Here is a 14834-nt window from a genome sequence, read left to right as displayed (position 1 = left end):
TGACATTCATCAACAGTAGGCTCTACTCCCTAATTATTATAAATTAATGCTGTGTGGAAAAATATTTCCTTTATAGCTACATCAGCATGCTTCTCTGTGTCTTACTGTTGTTGTTCCATCTTTGCTGCAGCAGCCAGACAGATACCTTAAGGAACCATGGAAATAAGCAACTTGGATGCTGGAACCAGCTGAACAGCTCAAAGCAACTACACGTCCTGGAATGTTGAAATAGATTTCTATCATCTAAATGAAGCATATTTTATTTAATGAACAATAGACCATATCTCTCTGTCTCATGAACTCCACTTAAACTCATGAGCCTAACCTCAAACTGCATACATATTAAAATAAATTCCTAGGGATGTATTTTCAACAGAAATCTGACCTTTAAAATAATCACCATGTAATCAGTTTCTGTGCAAAACCAGAAGTCAGTGGTTCCCCCCCCCAGCTTTAAAAAGCTGGTCCATATTAAATTAACCTATGCCTTTGACTTCTCAGTCTTTGGAGCTTGTGTCTGTGTGTGGTCTGTTCTCTCTGTAGGCCATGACCAGCAACTCATGTGTGTCTTCTGCATTTGCTCAACAGCCATGAGTGGCCCAGAGTATCTCTGCAAAGTGAGGCACATATGACAATGATTAATGGGGGCTGAGAAGTAAATAAATAAGTTTGGGGCGGGGGGGGAACTTTGAAAGGGGCACAGAATGGAGGAGAACAAAGCATCCCTTGAGTTTGATTATGAATTCATAACTAACTGTAAGAACAAATGAAGAGATTGTGCCTACACCCAGAAGCAAGAGAAAACAAATTAGGCAGACACATTATGAACCAGGATTTATAACACAATAAAAATGAAGAATATTGTATCTGGAAATATTATTATAAAAGCACCAGCTTCCTGGCAGATCTGAATCAGCAGCAGGGCTACTGGACTATTAGAGATAGCTTCAAACAGTTGATAGAAATCAAGAGGAGACCAAGAAAAATGGTATCCTTTATATTAACCTATAGAGTTCTGTGTTGTTACTTTGCAGATTGCACCTTTCATCAGTAAATACTTACAAATTGTACATGAAATATATGCATGAGACCATAGAGCTGCACACAGAAATACCTGCTGTAATATGAATGTCATAGATGACAAGATACATAGGATTCAGGATTACTTTTGTCCAGGGTCAGGCTACAAGGATCTGAAATTGCTCAAGATGCCAGCAGCCTTATAAGGAAAATAGGGGACAAAAGAATACAATAGCCTAGGCCCAACACTGAGGATCATTAGTCTTCAAGTTGCCTTGACCATGGTCTTTTTCTTCCTGCCATGATCCTTTTTCATTTCTTGGCAGATGTCATTTTTATCTGTGCATATGAAAGGGGGAAAAGATGAGATTTCACATCTGCTGGATTTACTTGCCATGTTGCTAATAATGCAGTACAGCCCAGCCCTATGGCACTAGCATCCCATACAGCCACCTCAAGTCTAGAGAAAAAACACGGGAACTGTAAAGCAGCAATCAATCCTAAGGCCTTTACTCTAGGGACCACTGAGTGCTGCTGGCCTGTCTCTGGGCTTCCTCAAAACAGAAGTGAATATTCTTGAAATACCTCTTCTTCTATGGACATCAGACTATGATCTATGTTTGACCAGACCAAGTACGAAACACTGCGTAATTTCCTGCTGATTCCACAATTTTCTCTGTCATGGTGGCACAAGGCACCATTCAGACACTCATCCAATGCACAGATGAGTCTCAGGAGTGGTGGAATCATAAGCCTCTCTGAAGCAGGCTGCCTTCTTAAGGAGCAAAACTTCAGCAAACCTGAAACAAGTAAGCAAGCTTTCACATAACTTAGGTTTTCACATTTTTTCTGCTAAAAAATCTCTATACAGCAATGTCTATGAGTAATATATATTACAGCCTACACCACTTCACCATCTCTGCTACTGGCTGTCATAAGAAGGATGAGACTATCCAGTTCCAGGATTTGAGGCATTCAATTTGAGTTTGAATGTATTTCATCCACCATGTGCAGCTTTCCTAATGCTTAGCTGAGAAGGAGACTGTGATTCATCTGACCATGTGCATTGATCAATTCAGATAGGGAAGAATATAAAAGTCAAAGGAAATGGTCAAAGTAAGAGCTGTTTTCTAGGGGTTTTTTCTATTAACATTTTCAGTTAGCTGTATGTTTTTACATCTATGGCTCCTTTGGTTAAACCTGAGTATGATACCACATAAATAATGACTTAATGCATAGGATAATTAATAAAAGAGCAATACATACTACATACTTGTGTAAATATATTCTCAGGTCACTGCTAGGCTGATAAAACACTCATATGCTGCTCTTTGGTTCTGTGACATGAGCAGAGCTCCTTTACTGAATTATGATACTGCATTAATTCATTCCAGGTCCAGCTGTTAGGCAGCACAGCTATAGTTCCATTTGGATGTCATGAGCTTTGCACATGTAATAAATCACTGTGACAGCAGAGGGATTTATGTGAACAATTCCTCATACATTTATACAAATTCATACACCTATCAAAGGCTGTCTTGTTTTGCAGCTCACTTCAAATACCACCTGCAAAAGCCTGTTAGGTTTCAGGATCTGACATGTTCATTGAGTCAATTTATGCAATAAGAAATTTAGTAGGACCAAAGACTCACGGGACCGTTTGGAGAAATGCTGAACATGGGCAGTCATTGTTACTTCCTTGTTCACCCTTTAGAGCCCCAACACATTCTGTACGCTCATGTATTCAAATCAAAGTTCTAGTAATCTATGCATTCTTGACTGTCCCTACATTTTAGGGCATTCACCATGTCCCAGTTGCACTGGCATGGCTGTTTCAAGCAAGCAGAAGAACCAAATACATATTTAGCAAAGCTGATACACAGGAGAAAGAAATACCTTCTGGCCCAGAGTTATGCTGAACAAAAGGAACAAGTCAGGATTATCAGAAAAGCTCAGGGCACTGGATACACAACTCCCATTAAAAATTGGTTAAGTGACTTCATGGGGTTTTTTAAATACTAGCTGCAGTTATTCAAAGAACACACCAGTTAATATATTTGGATACCATTACTCTGGTTAATAAAAATAGGAGCCTAAATCAGGCTCCTGAACCATACTGAGGCAATGAAGTAAGTGTCCTGGTTTGTAAAAGTGCTGAATACCAGCCCCTCCCACTGACTCAATGAATGTGCTCAGCACCTTGCTAGCAAATCAGGCTCAAATTAGAGCACTGACATGAAGCTATTAATCAGCCAAGTCTCAAAGCAAAAACAGTTCATCAGGGGAAGCAAGGATAGAGAAAAATTAAGACTACAGAGAAGAGTGAAGAGATTGCTCTACAAAGTCAGCTTTAGATACTACAAGAGATTTTTCTTCAGAAGTTTGACATTATTAATTAACATAAAACAATTCCACAAACAGAAACTCTTTGCTTGAGTCTGCTTCAACAACAGCAACACCAGTTTCATATAATGCACAATGCATTAGAGATTTGCACTAAATCAAGTTGACGAGAAAATCAAGACAGAAACCATGCAGAAGAGCTTTGAAAAATAAATCCAAAAGGCTATGCTGATTCTGCAGCACAGTTCTGTGCACAGACAAGCCAGCTTTCTCCAAAGTCATCTCAAATTGTTGCTAGGGCATGTGAAAATGTACAGAGGCAGGATAGGAGCAATGTAGACATTACACATCATCCATGGATATGGAGAAAAAATCACCCTCATTTACATGAATTCTGTTGTAACTACTTCAGCACTATTATTGTTTCAGCACAGCCAGGACTGGACCCCTGTTGTTGAATATAGCACATTCCTCTGAAATGTTTGAGCTACCACCAAATTAATTTCATGATCATTTGATACAGGTTTTCCCAAACGATGTCCCTTCTTGAACAGATTTTGCACAGTTTTCTTTGCACAGATTTACATGTTTTCCACTTGGGTATTTTCCTATCTTGCCTTAATATAGTTTTATAAAAGGGTAAAGAGTTAGTCTCTTTCCAGAGACATATGGCAGCCAAAAAGCTTTCCTAATGTGTCCCTTGAGAGGTCTCTGGGGCAGAGGAGTCCCACATGGGATAGGTCTACCAGAAAATTCTCTGTCATACCATGCCCTGGTCTCTGTCACCAGCACTGAGGGTTTAACCACATATGAAAGAAGACATGTGCCACAAATGTCAAAGCTCTAGTGCATTCTGAGAGGTGTGAAAGACACAAAAATTCAGAAAAGATTCAGTGTTACTCTGAGTTAGATGCTAAGGCCTGAAGTTTATGAGATATTTAAGTCACTAAAACCCTTCCGGTCTTTGGCTGGATCAGTGATTCTGGCCTACATCATTTGGTGGACACATCCTCCTTCGTAATTAATTTGATACAATCTTGTTTTGACAAATATGCACTTCGAACAATTCATTATTTCCTGACATATTTTTCACAAAGCTCTACATCTGTTTTGCACCTTATATTCGTTATGTTAGGCAGCTCCCACCCCAGAGTCCTTTCACTCCATATTCCCAAGACAAGAAATTGAGTGACTGAGGAAAAAATGTGTGAAAGAAGGTGGCGGGAATAACAGTGAAGATGGGTGTGCTCACATAAATCAGAAGTCACCATGGTCACAGATGGCCTCCAGCCTCAAGACTGCCAGGTGACAGTGATTTGTAGGCAGTGCAGAAAAGACAGGCCTTGAAGGGGGTTTTGGAAGGCAGTCAGGGGGTAGTTGAAGTTTGGCAGATTTTACAGGAGAAGGTGTCTAAATGGAAAAATGCAGACAAATAAAGAGTTAAATGTTAGTGGAATAAAGCAAAGGCACAGAAAATCAGGTATTGTATTAAATAGTGAAGGAAGTCTTAGCAATGAAACAGAAATTGCTCCTTTGGCTTTGTTATAAGTACCAAAGCTGGTATTTTTTTAAATGAAACATGATTTTTGGTTTGGTTTTAATCGTCCAGCTTATATTACAAGCTTATATTAACAAGCTTGTTGGTCTTTTTCCACTTTGAAAAAATAATGACAACCCATGTTCTGAAAATATTAAGAACTTTCACTGGAACATTAGTGAAAGGATAAGTCTATTAGTATATTGTTAAGAAACAAGGTACACACAAAAATCAATCAGATATAACAGACACAACTTTGTATGCCTGCTTACCTATATCATGTTTGGTAGCTGTTTCTGAATCATAAGTACTTGTAATTTTACTAGTACAATCTTTGAGGGCAAATGTTGTAGGCAAAGGTAATAGCTCTTCCTAAATTAACTGACACAGGTGAGAAAAAACAGACAAGCTTCTGTACTGTCAGTTTCCTAAGCCTTTGACAGAAACACTCCATCATTCCCTGTAGATTTACCTTCTCTGACCCTCTGACACAAACATCTGAATATGCCATTTAACTTGTTAGTAATGTAACTATAGAGAATAACACCGTTTTGAGTAAGACGTGGATGTGTTCAGACAAAGAACAAAGTGAGGAGTCCAAATCAGCATCATTCTAGAACAAATTTGCAAACCTGGATAAGGTCCTGACAGAGTCCATGGCTTTCATTGGCATCTGGGAGTGATTGAAAGGAGGGAGCACTTGCAAAGACTATTCAGTTATTGAAGATCTTGAAAACCATTATTCAATTTCTCTGTATATCAGAAGAAAACGAGGAGGGGAAAAAAAAAAAAAAAACAAACCACAATCCCAAAACTATTCACCAATTTCCTTAAATTTCTAGAAAAGCAGAGAGAAATTTCATACCTTCTTTAGTGACATGCATTGAGGACAAATATCCAGACATAAAACATTACAGATTTAGGAGCCACACACCGGCCCATTGACTTCTTTCAATATTAGTTATGCTGATATATAGAACCAGCTCTTTCTTTGCAAGAGAAAGATTCTGGGCACGTATCTGACTTTGGAAGGTGGCTGTTTACAGACTGAGTGCTACTGTTCAAAAAAAAAAAATTCAAACAAGCTCACTGTACTTGAAATGTATACAATTGTACACAGTTACTGAAGAAAAACTCAACAGCAAACTGAAACAAAGAAGAGAAAGTGCCTAACCATTAGTGACGTGGTTAGAAGGACTCTTCCACTAACAGGTATCTGGTGTTGTTACTTAATGACTAAACCTAACTTAAGGACTTTTCATGTGGTGATGAGCTACAGATCATTGCATAGGTCTGTTGCAAGTGGGAGGAAGCAGGAGCTGCCCAGGAGGGTGCCAAGTCACAGGCTGCTCTTCTATATCCAGGGGACAGAGCAGGAATGTAGGGGAACACACGAGATCCTTCTTCCACTTGGTGTGTCCAGACTGATGCAGAGCACTTCAAAATGCTGTGCAAGGTTCATAGACAAGCTGGAACAAGACTAAAACTTCTCATGCAATCCACCTCCCTCAGCTATTTTGAGTTTGTGTCAGACAGAAATTTGGACATGGCTAATGCTTTTTCCAATTGTAGACTATAAAATCCAGGGATCATTTGAGAGCAGAGGTCTTTTATTGGGATCAAAAAGCAGCTAATTTCATGGTTCATAGTGTCCACAAAATCCTGACCCAAAATTCACCAAAAGCTTACAAAATTCAAATGTCACCTTCTTGGTCTATCTCTGACAGAGACAAGGAAAATAAAGCCATCTAAACCATGTGAAGAGTCTTGGCAAACCAGTTCTGTTACTTCGTGAGAAGGTCTGGACACAGTTGCAGAATGCGTGTTTATCCAAAGCCACTAAGCCATGAAATGTGGGGCTGTCACTAGCAGAAGTACATTTAGTAGGAGGTGTTATGCAGCATGGTGACAGTATCATTTAATATATTATGTTCTATTATTACTATTAATACTTTATATTATTATTTAACATTTCTAACAACATATCAGACTACTCTAATAATTCATATTTTTGCTCTCTCCTAATCTGTTAAAACTCATCAGTAAATCAGAAAATTGTTATTAATTCTGAAAGTACTGCTGCTCTACTTCCTAAAAAGCAGATTTTTAAACCAAATTCTTTGCACATCACCATATTTATATACTAGAGAATATTTGCATTAGAAATATAAATAAGATGGAATTCTCCACTGACAAAATAGTTGTATATTAAGACCTCTGATCATGAACCTCAAGACATGCAGGCTCTGGTTTGTCTGAGATGCATTCCAGCATATGCAGGTGGAATGCAAACTGTAACCAAATGTGATTATAGCTTTATTTTGCAAAAAGCATGAATCATAATGGCCTCTCTTTCTCAAAAACTGTGTATCAGGATAATTCAAGGGCTGTGTTTTCCAAAAATGGGTGTTGGTAACTGAGGTCTTTTACAACACTCACAGCTTTCCACAAAGTATTAAAAAGAAAGATGTTTATATAAAGCTGACACCCTGAATGCACTAATCAAGTATCTTGGTGACATAAATGTCAAATAAATTAAATCTGGCGAGGTAGAAACATGTCCTGGAGCATTTTTTACATTACATTAGGAATGCAGTAGCATGGCAGCTCAGAACAGAGCTGTACTATGTAAGGAAAAGCAGCAAGGATAAGGAGGAGAGCAGCAAAGAGAGTGAAAATTGTTTTAAGTGATTGCTGACTGCAGGTGCCCAATTTAAATTTTCTTGTGTCTGTACTTTTTCCTTTACAAGTGCTGAATGTCTGCAGTATGCAGCATTTTTGAAAACAGTTTTTAAATTACACGGAGTTCAATTTAAATATATCAGGGATGAGGATTCATTCAAATGTTAGCTTTCTTTTTTTCCAACTCTAACATCAGTGGAGCCATTTTCAGCAATTTCTTTCATTTCTTTCATTTTTCTGACAACGAAGAATTACTTAGTTGGAGCTCAAGGATATTCTGGTTTCCCTGATTATGTAACTAAATAGCTATAGAACAAACTAGGGATGGGTTCAGCACAGCTAACATGGAATGGGAAAATGAAGCTGATCTGTCACTGCCTTCTGGGTGACAATAGGAAAGGCCTTCTCTGATTCAACTCCTGCCTCTGCATAATGTTGGTTGAAATTTATTCCTCCTTTGTAAAAATTGGGTGGACATGTTTTTCTTCTCTCCACCCTCCATGGCTAGAGCTTCATCTCACACAGTATTCTGTTAACAGATTCTTCTGTTTCAAGGCAGCTGCTAAAACATACGTCAGGAATTAATTTCTTTTAGCATCAAAAGCCCTGGCTGGTGGTGTCAGAGTGCAGTATTTCCTTGTCACAGCCTTCAGGTCACTTTACATAAAGCTGTCACATAAGGAGAATATTGAAGTTTTCCCAGAGGTGTCATTTGATCACAAAGCAGAGTGTAGGTCTCAGAGAACCATGTTTGGATTTGTGGTAAATGCTGAGAAAAACCTAGAAAAAAATCAGTGCAAACCTATTTTCATCTACTCATGTTTGAAATTAAAGTTATATATCAAAGGCAAAGTCATCCAGTAGCACGTTACCACATCCCCTTATCTCCCAGATGCATAACTTGTTTTCACTCACATAACTGTAAGTCTGTCAAACATAATAGGAGTGGGAAAGGGGGCTGTTATGCGATGTTTTTATATCCCAAATACTACCTAAAGACTGGACTGTACAGGTGAAAGAGTAATTGTTTTTAGTTGTCATATCTTGCACATGACTTCTCACGATAAGCACAAACTTTCTTTACATGTAATTGCAACAAAGGGCAGATGAAGGACAAATCTATTTACGTTGTGCTGATCCACGCTTAGCACAGCCTCCAACAAAAATCTTACTCTCCAACTGCTGGTTTTGTGCAAACTTGCATTTGTTACAAGTTTATGTGAATTTCCCAGCTGAATGAGAGCAGTAGGACTTGAATGAACTTTTCACAATCTGTGTCAGAACCAGCACTTGAAGGAAACTTGTCTCCCAAGTCAGTGCATATCTGGTGTGATGTTGATGCTGCAGCACCAGTTCTGGAGGGGAGGCTGCACAGTGGAGGTTCAAGTGCATCTAAGTGGATGGTACTAATCTGGCAAATTCTGTGTTTTCCTCTTAGTGAATGCTTCTTGCAGCTACTCAAGGGTCTACTACATGTCTCAGCTTCTAATGCTCTGGCCAACACAGGTACCAGAGATCTCCTCTCCAACAGAAATATTATAGTCCAGTGTCTTCCAGACAACACCAAGCAAATCCTAGGGACTCTAAATCAGCTCTATCCCATTGAGACCTGTACTATTTATAGATCCTCTAGGAATCAGTCCACACATAAGCAACCTCAGCAGTAATTAAAGTCATTGTATAGATGCCATGAATTTTTCCACTACAGTTTATACAATTTTGTTAAAAAATACATCCAATCTCAGCTTAAAATCATCTGACGGTTTCAAAGGTTAGCATGAGACTGCTAGCATTGATGAAGAAGTGTCAGCCAAATCTCTTTTATGGGAATTCCAGAGACCAAATCTCTTCCTATTGCAGCGTATCCCAGGAGGCTGCAGAGAATGGCTTTCCCCAGCAAAGATGACCCTGGGTCTGCTAAACAATGGTAAGAGTTCAAACCACAGGCAATTTGTCCTGTGTTGCCTTGAGCAACAATGATATGAAAATAATGATAGATACCCTGGTGATAACAACTCCTGGCCTCCTAGCTGGGCTATTTTAAAAGAGAAACAAGCCTTTCTCTTTTGCTAGCACAGACACAGCTCAAAATAAAGGCTGCAAAAGCAATACCTACCTGCCTTTCAAATAGGTGTGCTGGGAGCTTGCCTGTACTGTTGGTGTGTGCTCCTGCAGCAGTGTTAGCCAAACGTTGCCTCATTCTGCTTCAGCTGCCTGGCTATGGATATGGGGCAGTGTTTTTGTAACAATGCCACCTGCTCCTTTCCAGTCACGGAGGATGCTGAGGATAAGCTAGCAGGAGTGGTGATTCACTGCATTCTTCCCACCAGCAACAGTGACCTGTTGTCACTGACTTGCATCTCAGTTATAGGCAAGTCTCTTTGCCCCATGCTCATTTCTCTTCCATAGTTCACAGGAAGCAGAATGGGATGAAAACTACTGTCCTAATGACCCTCAAGATGGACCTGGCCTGGCACAGCATCTCTCAAATGAAGCCACCAGAAACATTCTGCAAGGCCAGTACAGTTTCAAGGAAGTGCTAGTATTGTTAGGACTCCATTCACTGTGCACTTTCTATAGCCACATGTGCTGTCACTAGCATGGATTATCTACATTACTAAGTGTTTTATAAAAGCTTACAGGAATCAAATACCAGAAAATGTGTGGGCATCATATTACAGTTTACTACCACAATAATTCTGTGGCTTGCACTGAGGTTTTACTACTGCTTTCCAAGCAAAGTCTATAGAAACATGAAAGAATTTTCTATGCTTAAAAAAGGCAAATGCTGCTTAAGGAATAAGACAACCTCCAGCAGGAAAAGGAAACACCTGCAGTATTATATGGGAGAGATGCCACAGTATTTCATTAAAAGGAACAGAAAATTGATTATTGTTTCTACCTATGTGGTGTGTATTCAAACATTCATTAAAATGTTCACTGTTCAAAACACACACTAAAATCACAACACTTAGCACAATACACTTCAGTTGCTCTGACCAGTCTTCTAGCATCCCTGGACTTGTTAAAGCATTTTCAAATATGCATAAATATCCTATTTTCATTACATTTCTAAGCCCAGAGATCTGCACCCAAAGAGCAAGGATGTAGAGGTACTGCTAGAGGGTCCTCACTTCTAACAAGTCAAATTGACCTCTTGAAGAAAAAGCAACTGCTTCCGCATTTAATTTCTGCCACTAGTCTTTCTAATTATTTGTGAGACAGACTCAGTCAATATTTTTTGTTTTTAATAAAGAGGAGATCACTGAGATTGATGGAAGAAGAGACTAAGGTGAAATACCTAAGTGGTGCATGTGGATAGCTACTTGTGCCACTGTTAGGAATAAGACAGTCACACAGGATCTAGAGAAGGCAAAGGCAATACTTTAGGTTATGGAATGAGATTGCTTACATTTAGATGAACTTCAGGAAGTGGTTACAGATTCACACAGTACTCAGGAGGATAAATCCTCACTGGAGGATAGTAGAGCATTACTGACACAGATGGCACTATTTATTTACAAGACACAGAAGTCTCACAGTTAGGGGTTAACTTGAGAGAACTACAAGTCACATATACAGTGCCTAACAGAACACACAAGAATAAGTACTGAAATCCATGAGAAGGGAACATCAGAAAAGGTATCCTAACACCACTTCTCAGAAAGCATCTGTTCTATATCTACCCTTATCTGTGAAACACTGAATTCCACAGCTGTTAAAGCTGCACTATGTGTGACACTCTGCACAAAGCAGGCTCAAAACCTAGTGAATCCACTCAGCAAGGTATTTCTCCTCTGAGAGGGAATCCTTTTGTAGCATAAGGCAATTGAAACTGTTCCTTCCTCAGTTCCTCCTATAGGAAATGCAGTTGGAAAAGTTAGCAAGGCCTGGACAGCAACAACTTCTCTATTCCAGCTTCTGGAATAACGTGTCAGCCACTTTTTTATATAACTTTTAGAAAAAGTTATGAACTGACAAATTTTGCTTGGACAAGTTCAGCACAGTTTGCCACAAAAATTAGTGTGCTCACTGCAACCCTAACCTTGTTACCAACTCTATTTCCATCCACATTCAGCACTTAATTACACTTGAAAAAACAAGTCTTGTATGATCAAGACTTCCAGGAAGCTGGTGTTTCCAATTAATTCAGAACCTGCTCACTGTTTCAGTGGCTGGCACAGAGAGCTTTGCTCAACTACCACTTGAGATGCATATGCTGAGGTCTTCTGCAGAAGGGAAACAGAACAGGATTAAAATTTTCCTCTAAAATATAAGAACTCATTTCAAGCCCTGTAGATAAGCATTTGTAGCATCCTGTACAAAGGGGAGTCGTGTTATCTTAGGCTAGATGACACACTAAGCAAAAAGGTTTGCCCTATTACTATTAATTAGTCAAAGTGATAGGAGATTTTGTTAATGTTTTTAAAGATGCATTTAAGCAATAGGGAACACACTACAGTCTTCTATACTACTTGTCTAATGTCCATCAGTTAAATATGAACATTCAACACCTCCCCTTAATCAAGTCTGGTTGTGAGGCTTTCTCAGTTTGAATTTTCTTCGTAATCTTGACTTGGATACAACTGCCTTGGAAGTACTGGAGTAGTCAGACACCAATTCATGAAGGGCACTTGAGAAGAAGTGCCTCATGTCTCATTAAAGTCAACAGATCTAAGCACATGGGCTGCTGCAGCTTTGCTTATCAGCATTCTGTCAAGCAACTATACAAGTAATGCATTTAGGTACATCAGAGCTCTTGCTGCATCAGCCTAGTCATGCTTCTGGAACACTCAGTTGGAAGTCTAGCAAAATTATCCTCAGACAGCTAAATTAGATTATTCAGATCTCCAAGAGCCTGCAAATTAGGATTGCTGGTTTCCATCCATCTATCTTACACAAGTCTCTTAAGTAATAATTTTCCCTCTACTTTCTTCTCATACATTGCCTACGATGCAGAAAAGACCCAGCACAGGACTCTTTCAAGAGCACAAACAAAACAGGACAAGATACATAAGACAAGAAAACTCAGGAATTTGACTTTTTAAACAGTGCTTTCAGCTAGGAAAATATTAGCCATTATTGTATTAGCCATTCTTGACTTAATCAGCCTTTCCATGGTGGCTGTGGAAGCTGTGTTCCAGCAGATTTAAGATAACACATGGGGAAAATGGAACAAATTCACTTGTAAAGGAACTCCACTTGTGTGTGAGATTATTCTAGGTGTGAATTAGCCTAAGTAGCTTATCCCCAAGCAATTTTCAAACTCCTGTGCCAACTAACACTTTGCCAAAAGCAGAATACTCACTGCCAAATCTTACCTTAGAGTTCAGCACAGTGCTGCATCTTGAAAACCCATTCTGGGAGAAGGGCTGGACTTGGAGGTGATAAACAGGATAGGGGAGTTCAATGCTATGTGGCCGCTCCTCAGAGTTCCTTCCAAAAATAAACTACTACACCCTTTAAAACAAAACGTTGACCATGCAAGACATTAAAGCTCAAGCACTCTTTGTACACAGCAGGAGGAGATGTTATCAGAAGTGGCCCAGCCAACAGAAACAACTGCTAAAGCAAAATCCTTTTGTGACTAGTCCATTGTTTCTGAACACCCAGCAAGAAGCAAAGGGTGTCCCTCACTGGAATGGAACAAACCTGTGTAACAGCAAGAAGCTTTGCAAATATCATTAGCTACTATTCAAAACAGCAAGACAGTAGAAAAACAATGGGAGGGCCTACATATGCTTTATCACTTCTTTGCACTCCCCACACACAACTGTCCCAAACAATAAAAGGGCAGGAGGTTGCTGTCTAGTGATTGGAAAGGATATTGCAAGGCAGGACCTCCTGGAGGCAGGCACAGAGTTAAGTGCAAGCTGCTGCAAAATGCACAGCAGTAACCTGCAGTCAGACTGAAGTTCATGCTTCACTGCTGCATGAGGGAGCAAGGACATGCAGGGACATTTATCAAGCCTTGCACAGATAATCTGAGTTTGGAGTAGCACTGCCTCCTTATACATCTGAGCACAGACACACTCTGGCCTATGCAGGTGCATTAATACAGCGTCAAAGGCCATCCGTGCCATTTGGAGATTACTCTTTGCTCACTGGGGTTCCAGACACACACAAGCGTCAGACTGGGTCTTTGGCACATCATCCACAGAACAACCCTCATTCAAAGCATATGAAAAAGCCACACAGAGGACAAACAAGAATTATGTTGTTATAGCTGATACAGCCAGAGCAACACATAAAAGAGGAGAAGTAGCTGGTAGGAGAATGTAAGAAGATACGAGATAGAGCAGTCCCACCCGAAGATGTGCTGCCAATATTTTAAAATAACAGCTCCCAGAAGCATTTCCCTGTCATGTGATGGATCCCACACAGGAGGAGTGGCTGTGCTGCAGAGAGAAGTGTTGGGTGGGTCAAGGAATCTGTTTGCTCTTCTCTTGTTTTCCCTATTTAAACAATGTTTTTATAAACACAACCAAGGAAGGAGGTGGCTCCACTTGGCAGACAGGCTCCTCCTGAGTAAATCTGCTGAAAGTGATTATTCTCTGTTCCTGAAACCTGTACTGAGCATACTCAATAGCTGTGCATATAGCTCAGCAGGTACAACCCAAAGCATTGCTGAAGGCTTTATGCAGGGAATTAGATTGATCCTTCCCTCAATATTCCTCTTTCAGCCTTTCAAAAGTAACTGCTCTTCCAGTATAAGATGCATTTTAAAAGTAACTTCATTTTACTCCCAAATTTGCTTGCACGAACCTCAAACAGAGTTCAATGACTAATAACCAGAAAATGTGATTTGGCATGAAAAGTCACTTTCCTCTTCAACAAGGGCTGGTTCCTGAAATTCCAGTGACCATCCTCCCAACACACAGTTGTCCCAAACCTTAAAGATTGACACAGATATACTGAGTTTTATAAATATGCTTTAGATTCTTTCCCTATAATCCCCTTTCTTTTAGGCATTCACTTGTTTTCTGACCATTTTTCAGATTCTCAGAAACAGAAGAGATGTAAAAAAGTACTGCACTGCAGCAAAGCTCACTCCTGTTCTCACCAGGAGATGCAATGTAGGAGGAACTTGCTCTTAAATCACCTGTTTCAGTCCTCTTCCCCCACACACATATAGATGATGCTTAATTATAACTGACACGTATTTCTGCTGCGGGGATTGCTTTATGTATTTCAGTCACCTAATGCTAAAAAAGACCAATCTTATTTTAGTCCCAGACTAGGTTCTCAAAAA

The 14834-nt window shown here is 39.6% G+C and overlaps 1 protein-coding gene and 1 long non-coding RNA gene across 2 annotated transcripts in view; one reads left to right on the top strand and one right to left on the bottom strand.

Moving 5' to 3' along the window:
• The window catches only part of SEC24C (SEC24 homolog C, COPII coat complex component), a 332064-nt gene that overhangs the window by 11588 nt on the left and 305642 nt on the right, over positions 1 to 14834 (top strand). The gene's annotated exons all lie outside the window — the stretch shown is intronic.
• LOC137478515 (uncharacterized) overlaps positions 3872 to 14834 on the bottom strand; it is a 35292-nt gene continuing 24329 nt past the window's right edge. The window contains exon 8 of the long non-coding RNA XR_011001613.1: positions 3872 to 4773. This is a non-coding gene — a long non-coding RNA (uncharacterized lncRNA). The remainder of the gene's footprint in view (positions 4774 to 14834) is intronic.

This window comes from Anomalospiza imberbis, chromosome 8 (genome assembly GCF_031753505.1).
Source record: "Anomalospiza imberbis isolate Cuckoo-Finch-1a 21T00152 chromosome 8, ASM3175350v1, whole genome shotgun sequence".
In the NCBI taxonomy this organism is placed as follows: Eukaryota; Metazoa; Chordata; class Aves; order Passeriformes; family Viduidae; genus Anomalospiza; species Anomalospiza imberbis.
Note: the sequence above shows the minus strand (reverse complement) of the source record. Positions and strands in the feature narration are given on the sequence as shown.